Source organism: Sciurus vulgaris (assembly GCF_902686455.1).
Source record: "Sciurus vulgaris genome assembly, chromosome: 14".
NCBI classification, from domain to species: Eukaryota; Metazoa; Chordata; class Mammalia; order Rodentia; family Sciuridae; genus Sciurus; species Sciurus vulgaris.
In genome coordinates, this window is record NC_136475.1 from 12,965,189 (window position 1) to 12,982,090 (window position 16,902).

The following is a 16,902-nucleotide window of genomic DNA, read 5'->3' on the forward strand; positions in this document are numbered from 1 at the left end:
TGCAATGCTTAGTGAGAGAATAAGCCACACTAGGGCAGAGGGAATGGAGGGGAAAATGGTTTAGGAGAAACGGAGAGGAAGGATTCAAAAGGATTTAACAGCGGATTGGATGTGGGGGACTAAAGAGAACAAGAATGGGGAGTTAAATATAACCTGAGACTTTGGATGTGGGTAACTGTGAAGATAATGGTGCCAATATCAGAAAAGTTTGGGAAGTTAGTTTGTGAAGGATGAGCATTTTTGCTGTTGAATATTGTGCTGAATTTACTATTTATTACCAACTCATTATGCAGAAAGAACTCTACAGGAGGTACACAAATGAGCAAGCCATAGCTCCTGCCCTCAGGTGACTTTTTGCAGGAAAATTAGCTGTTACTATTGTAAATATTCTATTGGAGTAATGAGCCTTCTTGCTCTTTAATTGTCTCATCCATCTTTGCATCAATATAAACACCCTGAGGGCAGGGACCACATCTGATTTTCATGTACAACCCCACATCCCTTTCTTGTCTATCCAGTACAGAGTAGAGAGACTATAAATCTTTCCTGGTAGATGAAAATTCCACTCTTTTAAAAGGTTGCCAGTAGGGACAGAGGCTTGTGAGCATTAGTGGAGAGACCTAAAGAGAGGCCTTTGGGAACTCACTAAAAGATTTTCAAAACAAATATTGGTAGACTTACAGATGTTGGTATTTCCTTTTATCTACATTAGCAAAAGGGGATGGGACAGTCACAAGAATGTTAAGGTGGCACAGTGATTTCTTACCCAAACTACTTTGGACCTTCTTATTACCTTCTCGGGCTCAAGAGGGAGAGGGTTCAATACCTATGAAACCCATTGTGTTAGTTTTTCATCTCTGTGATCAAAATATCTGACAACTTAGAGGAGGAAAGATGTCTTTGGGCTCATAGTTTCAGAGCTTCCAGTCTATGGTAGGGAATCTCCATCAATCCAGGTCTGAGGAGAGGCAGAGCATCATGGCAGAAGGGCATGAAGGAGAACAGCTGTTCAATTCTGGGCAGCCAGGAGAGCAAGAAAGAGAGAGGAGCAGGGAGGGGGAGGGGGGAGGGAAAGGGAGAGGGAGAAAGAGGGGAAGGAGTTACACCCTCAGTGACCTACTAGGAAGCCAACTAGGTCCCATCTGCCAGTCATCCATTCAGCTGTCAGTTGATTAATCCACTGATGAGGTCAGAGAGCTCATGATCCAATCAGCTCCTAAAACCCCACCTCTGAACTCATGGAGACTTTGGGGAACATTCCAGATTCAAACCCTAACATCCATCTCTCAGTGACTGACAGGATAAACATTTTTTTAAATCACATTGTAGGATTGGGTGTATAGCTCAATGTTAGAGTGCTTGCCTAGCATGCCTGAGGCCTTGGCCAAAATAAAAAATAAAAAAATAAAAAAATCACAATTACAAAGTGTTAAATTCACGCAATCCCCGCCCCCAAAAGTGAAATGTCTTCTGAAAATGATTGACATAATTCTCCTGCTTCCAGCTCTGAATTATGATCTGACCTTCAGGAAATAATTATATGCTATCTATTTGTCTAAATAAAGGGGAAAAAGGACAAAGTTGTGTTAAAAAATTGAAAATAAAAGGGAGCAAAGGAATGTAAGTGTACTCGGACACTAATTGATCTTTCAGTAAGTTTTTGTCAAAGTATTTCTGATGGTGGTAGACATTATATATCATAATTTTAAAACTTGAAGGCTCGCTTTCTCTGAAAAACAAAAATGATCAAAACTTAAATTGTTTTTGATTATTGGCAGCAGGGAATAATTTATTTCAGATAAAAGCAACTTTAAGAGAGCTCTATAACTTTAGAAAAGCTAAGAGGATTTTATTCAAATTTCCATTTTGAAATCCCTTTAGGTCTTCATCATGTATGAGACATTTCTGTTAGCTGCAATGAGCTCTTGATTAATCAGAAGGCCTCAGGAAGGAACTGTTCTGCTAAACGACATTTTCTTATTAGTTAAGGATTAACCAGAAAGTCCCTTCAAATGGAATGTAAATCGAAAATTTAAAAATATGTATATTGCAAACTGACAATTATAAAGCTCAGTATAGTATGAGTCTTTTTATGATGTTGGGGTCCTTTAATGCCTCAGAATCATCATGCTGAACATGCATACTCATCTTACCAAAATGTGGAATTTACATGAAGCCAGAGCCATATGCTAAGAAGATTGATCAATCAATCGATCTATCTATCATCTATCTATCTATCTATCTATCTATCTATCTATCTATCTATCTATCTATCTATCTATCTATCTATACATACCAGGGATTGAACCCAGGAGTACTTTACCACTGAGATACATCTTCAGTCCTATTTATTTACTTATTTATTTATTTATTTATTTATTTATTATTTTGAGACAGGGTCTCCCTAAGTTGCTTTGGGCCTCGCTAAGTTGCTGAGACTGACTTTGAAATTGCGGTCCTCTTGCCTCAGCCTCCTGAGCCACTGGGATTACAGGCGAGCACCACCACACCTCAGATCACTTTTTTAAAAGAACAGAAACCACTTGTTTCTCTATATTTGCCACTTCCCATCCCCACAACACACACTCTTAAAAAAGCAAAGTGTTGTTTCCATTGAGCGAGTTTTCTAAAGAATCCTAGTTATCCAGGCTTACATGCATGTTTTAAATGAAGAACTTCCAAAATATAAAGCAGTTCCCCACTAGAACACTAGTGAATAGGATGGTGCATTTGTCACTGAAGAACAAATAATAGGAATGCACTCTTTGGATCCGCATCCTGACCCCTTTCCACTCTGCGTGGGGGGTACCCTGCTCAGAGCAACTTCTGTGAATTTGATGGAGAATGTCAAACTGGCCGTCAGCTGGTTGGAGTCCTAATGCTGTGTAGTTTACCACCCGGTGGTCTAGGCCCTCCCTGCCAGACAGCTTTCCCCAGGCACATGTCTCCAACCTCTTTCCTCAGAGTTCCTCTTATTCTCTGAATATCCCTGGGGCATATAACCAAAAATGCCCTGTTTTCTAGTAATTTATGTCCCAGTGAATTTCCAAGATGATACACTGATTCAGGGTAAGGATGATTTCTTTGAATCCCTCAGAGTATCTTGCTGACATCTCATATGAAGCTAGAAGCTAATCATTATTTTTGAAGGAAAGGTGTGGAGTAATAGTAACTAGTTAGAAATATCAAGTTTAAAGACAAACATGTTTAGTACTACAAGTTGAGCATCTTGAATCTGAAAATCCCCCATGTAAAATGCCCCCACATCCCAAACTTCTTCAGCACCAACCTGGTGCTACAGGTAGAAAATTCCACCCCTGACCTCATGTGATGAGTCATCATCAAAATTCAGGTGCACTAAAAATATAATATAAAATTATCTGTGTATAAGATGTATATATGAAGCACAAATGAATTTTGTGTTTTGACTTAGATCCCATCCCTAACATATCTCATTATATACATGCAAATATTCCCAAATCTGAAAATCCAAATTCCTAAACACTCTGGTGCAAGCATTCTGGATAAGGGATGCTCAACCTTCCCAAGCATTTTGATAAGGGATGTTCAACCTGCGTCGTAAGTTGGAATTAACACTCTGGTTATTAATAGCCATCACTCGTTGTGTTCTTTATTTACCAAGCACATTGTCAAATTATTATAGCCCAGTGAAGGATGCATAATAATTCCCATTTTATAGATAAGGAAACAGGTTAAAACCTTCAAACTTGCCTAAGGTCCCAAAGTTTGCAAGTGAATTTGATTTTTTTTTCATGATCTCTCATATGTAATGTTTAGTTTACAAGATGTCTGAGCACTACAGCCAAGAAAAATAAATGGCACCTATTTTACTATCCTATTTAATCACTTTTATGTTGAATTATTAACAAAGCTACTGATTCTCCCCCATTTCTAAATGCATCTGATGCTGGCACTGGACCAGAGTTGGTAGGAGGAGGGAGGTGACAGATGTGGCAGGTGCCTTCACCTACACAGACTGTGACCGTAGTAAAACACACTGCTTGGATAGAATGTTAGTCTCCTACTGCAGCTTAGCAGAAGAACTCAAGAAGAGGGGCCTGAACAGCACAGAGCCGGCTTCTTCAGTTCTGTAGGTTAGAAATCAACATGGATTCCCAGGACTAGAGCCAAGGGGTCAGCAGGGCTGCATGGCCTTTCAGAGGCCATAGCGGATGATCCACTTCTTTGCCTTTTCCAGCCTTTAGAGGCCACTGACTTTCTGTGCTGAAAGCCTTTTCCCCATCTTCAAAGCCCACGCGTACGTCTCTCTGACTCTGCTTCCACTTTATAGTCTCTCCCTCCAACTGGGAAAGGTTTCCTCCCTTTAGGACCCATGTGATCACAGTGGGCCCACCTGGAGGATGCAGAATCATACCCCTGCTTCAAGCCTCATACCCGAGCTTACCACTACCAATGCCCTGTGCTGTGCACAGCGACATAGAGTCTGGGGTCTAGGGTGGGAGCACATTTGAGGGACTGTGATTCTGGGACATTACTCATGGAACAGGCTCTAAATCCTGGAGGGATTTTGAGGAGGATTTGAGGCAGAACCAGAATGTCACATGCTGAGACTAGAGAGAAGAGGAAATCTGCTGGCCTCAGGGGCATGGGGCAGGGAATGAGTGTGCTGTGTACGTGGAAGTGAGGACTTTCTGCAGCTCCTTGCCCCAAAAGAGCGTTGTGGGTTAGGAGATCTGAGGACACTTTCCTTGCCCTCTTGGGCAAAGCCCACCTCCATTCAGAACTTACCCCACTTAAGAACCACTCAGAGGCGTTCCGGAAGCTCTCGGTTTCTTGAGCAAGGAAGTGACACAATTAAAAAGATATTTTGGATTCAACCACAAAATTACAGGAAATACATAGGACAGAGTACATGCCCAACTATATTAAGAATGTAAGTAGCAAAATCCAGACTGTGAGGACCCTAAAGGACCAAAGATCTGACTCCTGCCAGCAGTATTGCTAACCAACGTAAAGAAGATGTGGAATCTGCAGGTTAAAAGACGCGAACACTTCTATCAGCGATAGTTGGGAAAAGTAAGAGACCCACAATGCATTTTTAAAAAACACAGGCCAAGCTAAACAGTGTGACTAGGGATGTGTTACGGTTTGGATCTGGAATGTCCCCCAGGGGCTCAGGTGTTGCAGGCTTGGTCCCCAGGGCAGCAATGTCCCGAGGTGGGGCCCTTGGCAAGTGATCGGATCATGAGGGCTCCGCGCTCTTCACTGGATCAGGCCACTGATGGGTTCATAGCTGATGGCATTATTGGGAAGTGGTGGGAACCATAGAAGACGGGTAGGGCCTAGTTAGAGGAAGCAGGTCACTGGCAGCCTGCCCTGGAAGGGTATATCTTGTCCCTGCTTCTTCCCCACCTGCCTCTCTCTCCTTCTCAGCTGCCACGAGATGAGCAGCTTCACCATACCATACCCTTCCTTCACGATATACTGTCTCACCTCAGGCCCAGAAACAATGGAGTCAGCTGACCATGGACTGAAACTTCTGACATCATGAACCAAAGTAACTCTTTCCTCCTTTAGGTTGATTTTCTCAGGTATTTTGTCATAGTGATGGGAAAGCTGAATAACACAGGGTGTGTGCTCATAAGTTTTGACAAAAGAAAAAGAATTGCCTTGATGGGGAGGAGAGAGAGTATGGGGAGGTGACTTCAGACACTGGACAAAGGCTGTGGCTATAAGTATATGTATTAGTTCATTTTTCATTATTGTTGAAATTTCATTATTGTTGAAATTATTCTGGAGGCTGAGTACTTATAAAGAGGAGTTTTATTTTGGTTCATGGTTCTGGTCCAAGGATGAGGGGCCACACTGGTGATGGCCTTCTTTTGGTCAGAGTTCCAAGATGGCCCAAGTACCACGTGGCAAAAGACAAGGAGCATGCATGTGTGCCATCTGGTCTCTCTCTTATAAAGCCACCAGGACTCAATCACGGGGACTCTACCCTAATTACTTTATTTCTCCCAATCGCCTCTAAACACCATAGTCAGATTAAGTTTCCACCCTCTTAATATCTCTTACTGTGGATTAATTTCAACACATGAACCTTGGGGCTCTACCCCAAACCACATCCAAGCCACAGCAGGGTGTTTGCCGTATGACAGTTCATTAACACATACATTTATTTTATGTGGTTTTCTGTAGGTATGCTATATTCATCAATGAAAACATTAAACGTTAATATGTCTTGGGAGAATTGATCAGATGGTGGAATGCGGGTAGACGGGGGGGGGGGGGGGGGGCACAAAGAAGCCCTGGAGGTCATGGTGTTGGGGTCAGATGTGACTGATGAACAGTGCCCCTGTCACAGTAGAAACTGACAGAAAAGGAATGTGTCTTGTGTAGATAACACTTGACAGGAGGAAGTGACTTGGCTACATGCTGAGGACAAACCAGGGGGACATGAGTTCTGTTGTTCCACTTGCCTGGAGGAAGCATCCAACATGAAGACCTGCTCTCACCTACTGAGACCCAGCCCCTTGCTTTGCCGCCCAGGTCTCCCTCTGTCTCCACAGTAGCTCATCAGCAGCTTTCTCAGGCAGCCTGACCAGGGTTCCCCAAAACTGGAGAACCGAGACAAGAGGTTTACATGAGAGTAGTTTATGTGAGGGGTGACACCCAGAGAGAAACGAAGACCGGGAAGGACACGATGTGCCAGGATGAAAAGACACTTTGAGAACCTTCTCTCCAGTCATTGGTCCCATGGCTTCTCACTGACACCATTGTTCCTAAAGCCCTCTGAAAGAAGTGCCAATATTTTTGTTTGGTTTTTCTAGTTGTTCTCATTAGGACATGAGGTTCAGGAACAATCTGAGCTTCAGGTTGGAGATGAAGAGAAATTGCACCTTCATCAATCGACTAAGGGAAATAATCCCTGTGGCTACCAAATCTGCAGGTGAACCTTTAGTAACTGCTCAGAATTATCGAAGAAAGGAGGATGGAGTTGGTCGCCCCACCTCTTGTGGGAGTCCTGCAGAGGCTGCCTGGGGATTGCTTATTTGAGGTGCTCATACCATGTCTGTGTGCCTCATGCCGCTGATGCTGAACAGTGAGATGTTCTGGAAATCAACAGCCAGCTGAAGCTCCCATATTGAAGCTCAGGGGTCCTGCCCAGCCCTCTGCCCTGCCAGGGCCACCAGACCCTGTGAGGCTGCCCTTCTCTTCCAAGCTACTCCTAGATGTCATTTAAGCCTGCTGTCCACAATAAGCACATATTCCCAGGATGCTTTGCCTTACACCCTGAAACCCCTGAATTCCTATGTTGTTTATAGATGCATTCCCAAAATAAAACAGAACCTAGCAGGTGGCACTCTAACAAATTGCCTTTCCTATCCAGTTAGTATGAACAGCATGAAGGAAAAATACTGCTGTTGAAGAAACTGGTCTAAAACCTATGCAGATCGAATAAACGCCTAAGTGATCTAAAAGTAGATTTTATTGTTTAACTCAGATTATTTTAGCAGATGCTGTCAGCACCAGTCCCACATCCTCCCTAAGGGTCACCAGCAGTGCTATTAGACAAGCCTCCCACGTCCTTACACGCCCATGACTTCCTACTCTAGCCTTGGTTGCTCTTGCTGGAACTTTCTGCATGATGGAAGGGTGCCAGGGCAGAAGGGCCAGGCAGTTAAGCCCCATGAGCAACCCAACCAATGGGGTGCACATCCGTTGATGGGTAACCCAGCTTCTTCCCCCTTAAGTGTGGCAATTCTGAGGCTCTCTAGCAGGTCTGAAACCCAGCTTCCCACAGCTGATACCTCCTGGTCACCTTCCTTTTAGCCCCATCTCTCCTCTCATTCCCCTCTGAGCTTCCTGGGACACCTGCTGTATTAATATGTTTGGATGTCAAGACCAAGTACCACAGATTGGGTGGCTCAGGAAACAGACATTGCTTACATTTATTATCTCGTGGTTCTAGGTGTTGGCAGGGTTGGTTCCTTCTGAGGTCTTTCTCCTTGATTTGCAGATGGACATCTTGCTGTGCTCTCCCATGACCTTTCCTCTGTGCACACACATCCCTGATGTCTCTTCCTCTTCTTATAAGGATGCCAGTCTTTCATTTAACTTCAATTACTTATTTAAAGGATCTATCTCCAAATATAGTCAGATTAGAGATTAGGGGCTTTAACACATGCATTTGGGTAGGCATATTAGTCAATTTTCTATTATTGTAACAAAATACCTGAGGCAATCAATCTAAAAATAGGAAAAGTATATTTTGGCTCACAGTTCTGGAAATTTCAGTTCATGGTATTTTGACCACCATTGCTTTGGGGCCTGCCCATAATGTCAGAATCACATGGAAAAACGGTTCACCACATGACAAGCAGGTGAAAGAGAGAGGTGAAAGGTACAGGCGTTTCCCAGTACCCACTTAGAGGACATGCCCCCAGTAACCAGAAGACCTCTCACTAGGCTCTACCTCCAAGTCCCCAATAGTGTCATGGCTGGGGACCAGGCACATGGGTCTTTGGGAAACATTTTTCCAGATCTTAGCAGCGAATTGAATTTAGTTTAAATTTAGTTCCAAATGAATTGCTTTCACCAAATTCTTATTTCAGGGTTGGAACACAAATTCTTATAGCCATGTAGCACTCCAAAGTTGTCATAAAGGATACACACCCGCACGTACATCTGGCTTGACAAAGATGTAATTCTTCACATCTGATATCCCAAGCCAGTTTCCCTGCAGATTCAAATTGCATCCCCTAAGGATCAAAGCAGGGGAAGGGTGGGAGGGAGAGGCTTTCTCCTTCAAAGAATGCAAGCGTGGATGCAAAGTTTCTGCCTTCTCTGCACTCAGTTCCTTTCTGTCTCCCTGTGGCCGCCATTCTACACAAAAGTAGTTGTGTGTGCGACCAAGCTTGACCCATGGGAAGAGATTCAGGAGATAGATTACCCAGCGGTCTTCCTCTCAGGAAGCCTTCTGTGATGCTTTCCTGACACATTGTCTAAACCAGTTCAGGGTTAGATCTTTCAGGTTCCTCCCATCATGACCACCTTCACCCAGGTCTCATCTTTCCCCAGGTGTCACTGTGGTCATACCAGAATCCGTGCATCTCTCAGCCTGGGTTCCAAACACACCTAGCCCCTGGCACACGTACAAGCTACATGCGCCCCTTGAACCTGTGTAAGCTACTATCTAGAAATGTATGCAATGCCACAGTGATGAATAAAACACAAATTTCATTCTTTAGGGTTACTGAATTCATGGTAGCTTTTACTCAGGTTTTTTTGTGTTTAAATCAGAATATATTTAAACTACAATCACTAACAAATGAAGATCTCCAAAAATTGTTTATGTAAAAAGAGATCCTCCGACAAAATTTTGGAATCATTGTTCTCTGTGACCAAGAGATGGGTCCAATTCCTCTAAGTCTCCTTGGACAGGAACTAGGACCAGAATCTGTAACCTGCTTCCTGTTACAGCCCCTCCAGAACAGTTTCCTCCCCTGGAATTTGCCTGAGCCCATGGCTCCTCTGTTCTAGCCTTCTTTGTCCCCGACTTCCACTTCTCTGCCTTGCTATGTTCTCCAGACAAGAGTTTCCATTCCATTCAGGTATGTTTCCCCTCCTCCCCTCGATCAACACTCTCTGTATTCTTGACCCCTTCCCTGAATCTCCATTTCATTAAAAAGCTGTCTGAACTCCATCCACGTGTGTCCCTGTCAGGCTTGAAGACCTTCACTTAAATGCAGAGATGAAGAATGAGATGGGGAAAGGGTCACTCGAATGTAGATGGATTCTTTTTTTTTTTTTTTTTTTTCTTTCTTTCTTCCTTTCTTTCTGGGTCCTGGGGATTGAACTCAGGGGCACTCGACCACTGAGCCACATCCCCAGCCCTATTTTGTATTTTATTTAGAGACAGGGTCTCATTGAGTTGCTTAGGGCCTCACTAAGTTGCTGAGGCTGGCTTTGAACTCGCCATCCTCCTGCCTCAGCCTCCCAAGTCTACAGGCATGCGCCATGGCGCCCAGCAGGTATATTGATTCTTAATGGGCAGCTGTCCCAGTGTGACAGGTACCTTTGGTGCCACCACATCCTTCTCCATGTGCCATTTCCTGCACACCTTCCAATTGTCCCCACCTGAACGGCTCTCTGGCCAATGTAGTCTCATCTACCTGAGTGCAGGGCAGAAGTACAGGACATTTAACCTCCAGTGTCACCTCCACCAAAGGCTGATGGGAATTGATGTGTGAAAGACACCCCAGCCCTGTCCTCCTTCAGGTAACTCTGAGATGCGGATTCCAGCTAAGTGGCCCTAGAGATCCCTCAGTGGTGATATGAACCCTCTGGGTGCACAGGCATCTACCGGGGTTACCCGGTGTTCCCCAGAGCTTAACATCAGGGGTTAACTCATCTGCTTCATGAGGAACCTTCACTTGTCTCCCTTCTCCCTCACTTCTCCACTAATGATGTTTCCCGGGATCCTTTCCCGAATGACCCTGACCCTGTTGAACTTAGGCTTCTTCTCAGAAATTGCTGAAGGGAAAAAAAAAAAAAAAAAAAAAAAAAAAACCATTAAGATGCCCTGGAAAGTTCTCTGCCCTTGTGCACTTTAAACAATTTATTTCTAGATTAAAGGAGAATGTATTTTGGCAGTTGCCTAGTGCTGCTCGGGTTTAAATTCCATTACTTGGAGTTGATAGTTAAATAGCTGTGACTTGGAAAGGCCATTTTATGCCTCAGTTTCCTTATTAAAAATAAAGGTTTGTACTAGAGCAGTGATTTTCAAAATGTAGACTTCCCGTCATATTCTTGAAGGATTCTCTAGACAAAAGTGAAATGTGAAAATGAAAGTAATTTATAAAATTATTCAAATTAAATCACAAAATTGCAGATAAAGGGAAAGAATACTCCATTGGGTGATAAGAGGAAATTCTCCATAGATCTCTCATGTTTCTGAACGTCTTATTAACAGGACAACCTTTTTTCCCTACTGTCTTTTCAAAAATGTTATATAGTAAGGAGCCTTGGAAAATAGAGGTAGTGTCTCCCAAAGGGCCACAGGTAGATTTGTGTACTGTACAACATGATAATGTTTCTTTCCAGTGCAATGGTTGGCCAGGTTTATTTCCTTGGAGTCTATTATAAGATAATTCGTCTTCCCTGAGCCCTGGGTCCCATAGTGGTGATATAAACCTCTGGGTGTACAGACATCTACCAGGGTCACTCTCTGTTACCCGCTTGGGACTCAGGAGGCAGGGAGAACCAAAGAGGATGGCTTGAAATTTGAGAGTAATAAAATCTTTACATTTCAAATAGGCAAGTGTGTGGATGTTGACGATTTTCTCATTTTGATTGTTTTTGTATATGTTCTTAAAGAAAACGGGAAATTTATCACTGTAGAAAAACGATCACCCCAGACCTATTAAGAGATGAAAATTTCAAATGCTTAGGGCACAAACGAGACACCATAAATAATTGTATTAAAATGTAACAAGGTCTACATAATGAGTGACAGCAGTGGTTAAAAAAAAAAAAAACCATTCACATAAAAATCATTACCAGTATGTGCACAAGCAGTACATTTGCATAACAAGTTCTAGCTGCAAAATACAAAAAAAGCCAACTTTGATTTTTAAGCATTGGGTAATGTCATACAAGTTGACAATTTTATTAAAGGACTGTCTTCACATTGCAGACTTTCAGCTATTTACAAAGATAAATGTGGTGAATTCTAGAATTTACTTTTGGTATTGAAGTTCTCTGCTTCTACTGAGCCATGGCTACTTCAAATGAGACCAAATATGACTGTTGTGTAATAGAAACCCTTTTAGTGAAAACTCTCGACTGTAGCATGACTACATTGTTTTGCATATCTTGGTGATATTTTTAAAGAACTAAATTTGGCAGTGTAAGGCCCTATGTTATCAGGGCTGCCATGAAAGCTAAAATGTCAGCAATGAAACTGAAAGATAAAGTTTGGACTCAACATGCAAAACGAAGGAAATTAGACTGCTTAGAAACTCCGAATTATGATCTGACCACACACTATATTACTGTATCTGATTTTGGAAAAATGAACATGGTTTTATATTTTATATCATTCAAAGATACACTTGAAAAGTATTTTCTGCCCAAAGATAACTGAAATTCACTATGGTATTTTACTTTAAACTTAACAGCTACCAATGAAGGAAGAATAGCATTTTATACGATATTGTTAAATACTATTTGCCTTACTCTTTCTCTATCGAGTTTCTGGATTAGTTTAATTGATATGCATCCTAGATTACAAGATGAGCTGTTTTTAAACCTCTTAACCATTTAGAAGTACTTCTGTTGGTGAATTATAATCATTCCAATTACACTAAAAAAGGTGGTAAGTCTCTGCCTGATATCCTTAAGTACCAAGTTCCTAAATTTTGTATTCATATTAGTGTTCTGAGGGAATTGCATTATGAGTAAATGCTGTGAATTTTAACATGTAAAATACATTTGTGCTGACAAAATATCATATTTTCTATTATGCATAGTGAAGTTCAACCTAAGATTTCATTGTAGTAAAAAGCTTCTGTGGGTAAAGAATATTTTGAAAATCTCTGAACTAGTTGATTTTTTAAAATTTGTTCTAATTAGTTGTAGATGACAGCAGAATGAGTTTTGGTTCGTTGTACACGAGTGGAACACTACTTTTCATTTCTCCGGTTGTACATGATGCAGAGTCACACGATTCACATCAGCACATATGTACCGAGGGTAATGATGTCCATCTCATTCACGTCTTTCCTACCCCCATGAACTAGTTGACTTTTAAGGTTCTCTCGTTTCTAAAGACTAGGTTCCTCTAATTAGAATTTGAACCAAATATATAGATATATTCCCAAAGTCTGAGATGTTATTCAAATTAGATGTACAGGTCGAACATCCTTAACCCACAAATCCAAAATCCAAGATTCTCCAAAATCCAAAACTTTCTGAGCATTGACACGATGACACCAAAAATGGAAAAGTCCACACTGAACCTCTTGTGGCGACACACAGCCCAAACACAGGTCTGTGAGGTGACACACAGCCCAAACAACAAGGACTGTAGATTGTATAACATTGCCTCCAGGCTGTGTGGATAAGGTGTATGTGAACTATAAACTCATTTTATGTCTAGTCTTGGGTTCCATTCCCAAGATATTAAGTAAGCGCAAATAGTCCCAAATCTCCCAGATCCAAAATCTGAAACACTTCTATCACAAGTATTTGAAATTAGGGATGGATACTCAATTTCTACATTACACACACACACACATACACACAAGTGTTTTTGTCTTGTTGCCTCAGCTTTACCTTCCCTGATGCAATCCGATTGCATTCTTGAGTCACTGTCTAAATCCGAGGCACCAACTTTTCTGATGATCCAGTTTGTAATTATTCTTCTCTCTTCCCTCTAGTCCGTTGTTTTGGGTGTCTGGTCTGGGTTCACTCTTCATCCATACTTTTGCTAAAAGATGAATGCAATAATTTATATGTAACAACAATAACAAAGATGGAAATTGGGTAATTTGGTATTTTGTTAATTCTAACAAAAAGTTTTTAGTGGAGCAAATGTTTAGAATTATTGACTGGGATGATATTTTAATATATCCTGCAGTAATATAAAAATGTCTACAAGATAAAAAGATTCTGAAAAAAGCTTATTTCACACAGTTGATCCCTGATCATGGTATCGTGTCCCTCTAATATGAATTATCTCTTGATATATAACAAAGTGCTCCAGAATTTAGTGTTTAAAGCAATACACCTGCATTATTTCAGTTTTTGTGGGTCAGAATTCCTCATATACCCTGATCAGGGGCCTCTGAGTCTGATCTCCAGGAGGGTTGGTGATGTTCTTGGCTATGGGTGTGGTCTCACCTGAAGGCTCTCCTGGGGGTGGGACCTGATTCTATGCTGACCCTTGGGAATGTTGGCCGGATTCAAGAGACTGTTGAACTGACCACATCAGCTCTTTAGTAGCTGTTCTTTAGGGGGCTTCCTCAGTTCCTCTCCATAGATCAGATCACAAGATGGCATCTGACATCCCTCAGGTAGAATAAGAGGAAGACCAAGGGAAGGTTTCTGAGACAGAAGTCACAGACATTTTTATTTTTTTTTTGGCACTGGGGATTGAACCCAGTGGTGCTTAACCACTGCGCCACATCCTCAGTCCTTTTTTATATTTTAGTTAGAGACCCGTCTTGCTGAATTGCTTAGGATCTCACTAAGTTGCCGGGGCTGGCTTTGAACTTGAAATCCTCAGCCTCCTGAGCCACTGGGATTATAGGCGTGAGCCATCACACGTGGCTTGTCAGAGACATTTTGTAATCTAATAGCAGAGGTGACATCTATCACCTTTTAGAAGCCAGTCATGAGGTTCAAACCACACTCTGGAGGAAGGCATTACACAAAGGCCGGAGAGTGGCTCACTGGAGCTCTCCTCAGAGACCGCTTACCACAGAGTGTTCTGGAGAACTTTCATGCCTCTCCCACAGTCCTACTCTCCCAGACAATCCAGCTTCCTACCTAGTAGGTAGCAACCTAAGGAAGTCCCAAGTAGGTTGCTCTGGTTTGGACGTCCCCTCCCAAACTCGCGTTGAAATTTAAGCCCTTTGGATGGTATTAAGAAGTGGGACCAGCTGGGTATGTTAGCACATACCTGTAATCCCAGCTCCGCCGGGGACTGAGGCAGGAAGATTACAAATTGGAGCCTTAGTGGAAAACTTAGTGAGACTGTCTCACAACAAAAAAATGAAAAGAACTGGAGATGTAGCTCAGTGTTAAAACTCCCCTGGGTTCAATCCCCAGGGCACCTTTGGTAAGGTGAGGGGGACCTTTGGTAAGTGATTGGGCCATGAGGACTCTGCTGTAATGAATGGATGACTCCATTTGTGGATTAATGGATTAGTGGATTAATGGATTATCTTGGGAGTGACTTTGTTATAAAGTGAACTAGTTAGGTAGGAGTTTGGGGACACCAAAATGGCAGAGACAGGGTATTAGAAAGAAGCCACTGGAGGACAAGATGAGGAAAGGAATCCTGACCCTGTTTATAATAAATCCCATTACCATGACAGCTCCTGCCACTGAGGACTTATCACCATGACAACTCCCGCCACAGATTCAAATTTTAATGACAAATGAAAGTAAAGTGGACAGTATTCTCATTAGGTTTTCTGAAGTAACAAATGGGGAGAAAATTGGAAAATATTCTGATCAGATATCAAAAGATAACCAGGGTGAGAAAATGGGGTAAGGTCTTCAATCAGGTCTATAGGGAAGAGAATGCCCCATAATTCAGGATATAAGACCTCAATTTCTAGACACTGGGATGTTGAACCTCTCTCTCCCACGGGGCCCACTCCATTCTACCTAATGAAGTGCCATCTTCACCTTCAATAAATCTGTATACTCTATTTGCTATTTCTGTGTATCTCCCTCAAGTCTCTGTTTCTGACACCAAGGACCTGGACTTTGACTGGACATTCAAATGGTAACAAACTCTCTCTGGCAGGCTTGCTGTCTTGCCATGTGATACCTTTCCTGTGACTCAGCAGGAAGACCCTTACCATACACCGAGCATCTGGCAACGTGCTCTTGGACTTCCTAGCCTCCAGAACCATGATCTTAAGTAAACCTCTAGCCTTTATAAGTTACCCAGTCTGTGGCATTCAGTCATAGTAACAGAAAACAGACGAAGACATAGGTATGGGTGGCTAACATCAATCTGTTCCTGTAATGACACAGAAACCATGGCTTCCCTATCCTTTTCTTGCCAGCATTTTGTAACCATCAAAGTCAAACATGGGGATGGGTGTAGTGGTGATCAAGGGCCCAGTGCTTCTGTCACCAGACATCCAACGGTCCTATAGTGTGTCTCACCATAACCAGAAATGAAAAGCCAAACTCATGCCAAACTGAAAGTGATGAGCCACTCAGTGAAATTTGCAGGGCATGCTGAAAGAGGCCCAGAGTTTCTCTTTTCCTCTGTCATCCCCTCCTGTCCCCAGCTGTCAGATTGTTACCATGCCTCACTGCATGTAAGATGACTTTTTAAGGTTAAAATAATTCTTTCCCCAAATTGAGGTCAACAGACAGCAGATACACAGCAGCCAAACCTTTCTAAGCTGCAGAGCTGCCCTTGGTAGTTTTTGGAGCTTATTAATTGATGTGCACCCAGGTTTCAGTCAATGTTGCTTCAACTGCTACTGAAAGCAGCACCTGAAAGAGCCAAGATCTCTGGATGGCCCAAGTCCCTGCCTCCCCTTAAACAGCAGCTGCACAAAGAGCCACCTGGGCAAAGCTTGATTGCTTGACAGCGACCACTGCTAAGAAAAATAGCATCTGTGTGATGGGGTCAGGCAGAGTACTGAATATATGCATGAAAAAAATGTATATTTACCTAGAAATGCCAGTATCATGTGTTGACTCATATCCTGATGTGCAGAGTCGTCAAGAGGAGAGGAGAACCTCAATCTGGGTAGCGAACCACCCAAGGAGGGGAGCATAGCATCACTGAACAAGGAAAAACTTTGGATTTCATCCAGCAGCATTATAACTCAAAATGTGTATGTGGTTCCAGACTCATTCTGAGTGAAGATCATCTTCCCTTCCTGAAAGCTAATTTGCAATTTCAGACTTCACTAGCCTTTGAGGCCTACCTGCCAGAAGTCGGAGAGCTGTAGCCGTGTGGGAGAGCTGTAGCCGTGCAGGGATTGCCGTGGCGAGCAATTTGACTCCCTGAGTGAGATGTGAGCTCCCCCGCCTCTCCTCAGCACAGATTGCAGGGGAGGAAGAGTTCTGTTGAGAGCTATTTTAAGGTTACGTGCATTAACTAGAGAGGCGCAACTATTCTTAGCCCAAATGTGTAAACCTTTATCTTCAACCTAAGAC

At 42.6% G+C, this 16,902-nt stretch overlaps 1 long non-coding RNA gene across 1 annotated transcript; it reads right to left on the bottom strand.

The window, feature by feature from the left end:
• Positions 1–11,263: 11,263 nt before the first annotated feature.
• On the bottom strand, positions 11,264–16,699 carry LOC306643577. The gene is made up of 3 exons (XR_013758992.1): positions 16,671–16,699; positions 13,321–13,474; positions 11,264–11,404 (listed from the first exon to the last, which is right to left on the bottom strand). It is a non-coding gene; the product is annotated as an uncharacterized lncRNA (long non-coding RNA).
• Positions 16,700–16,902: the final 203 nt, after the last annotated feature.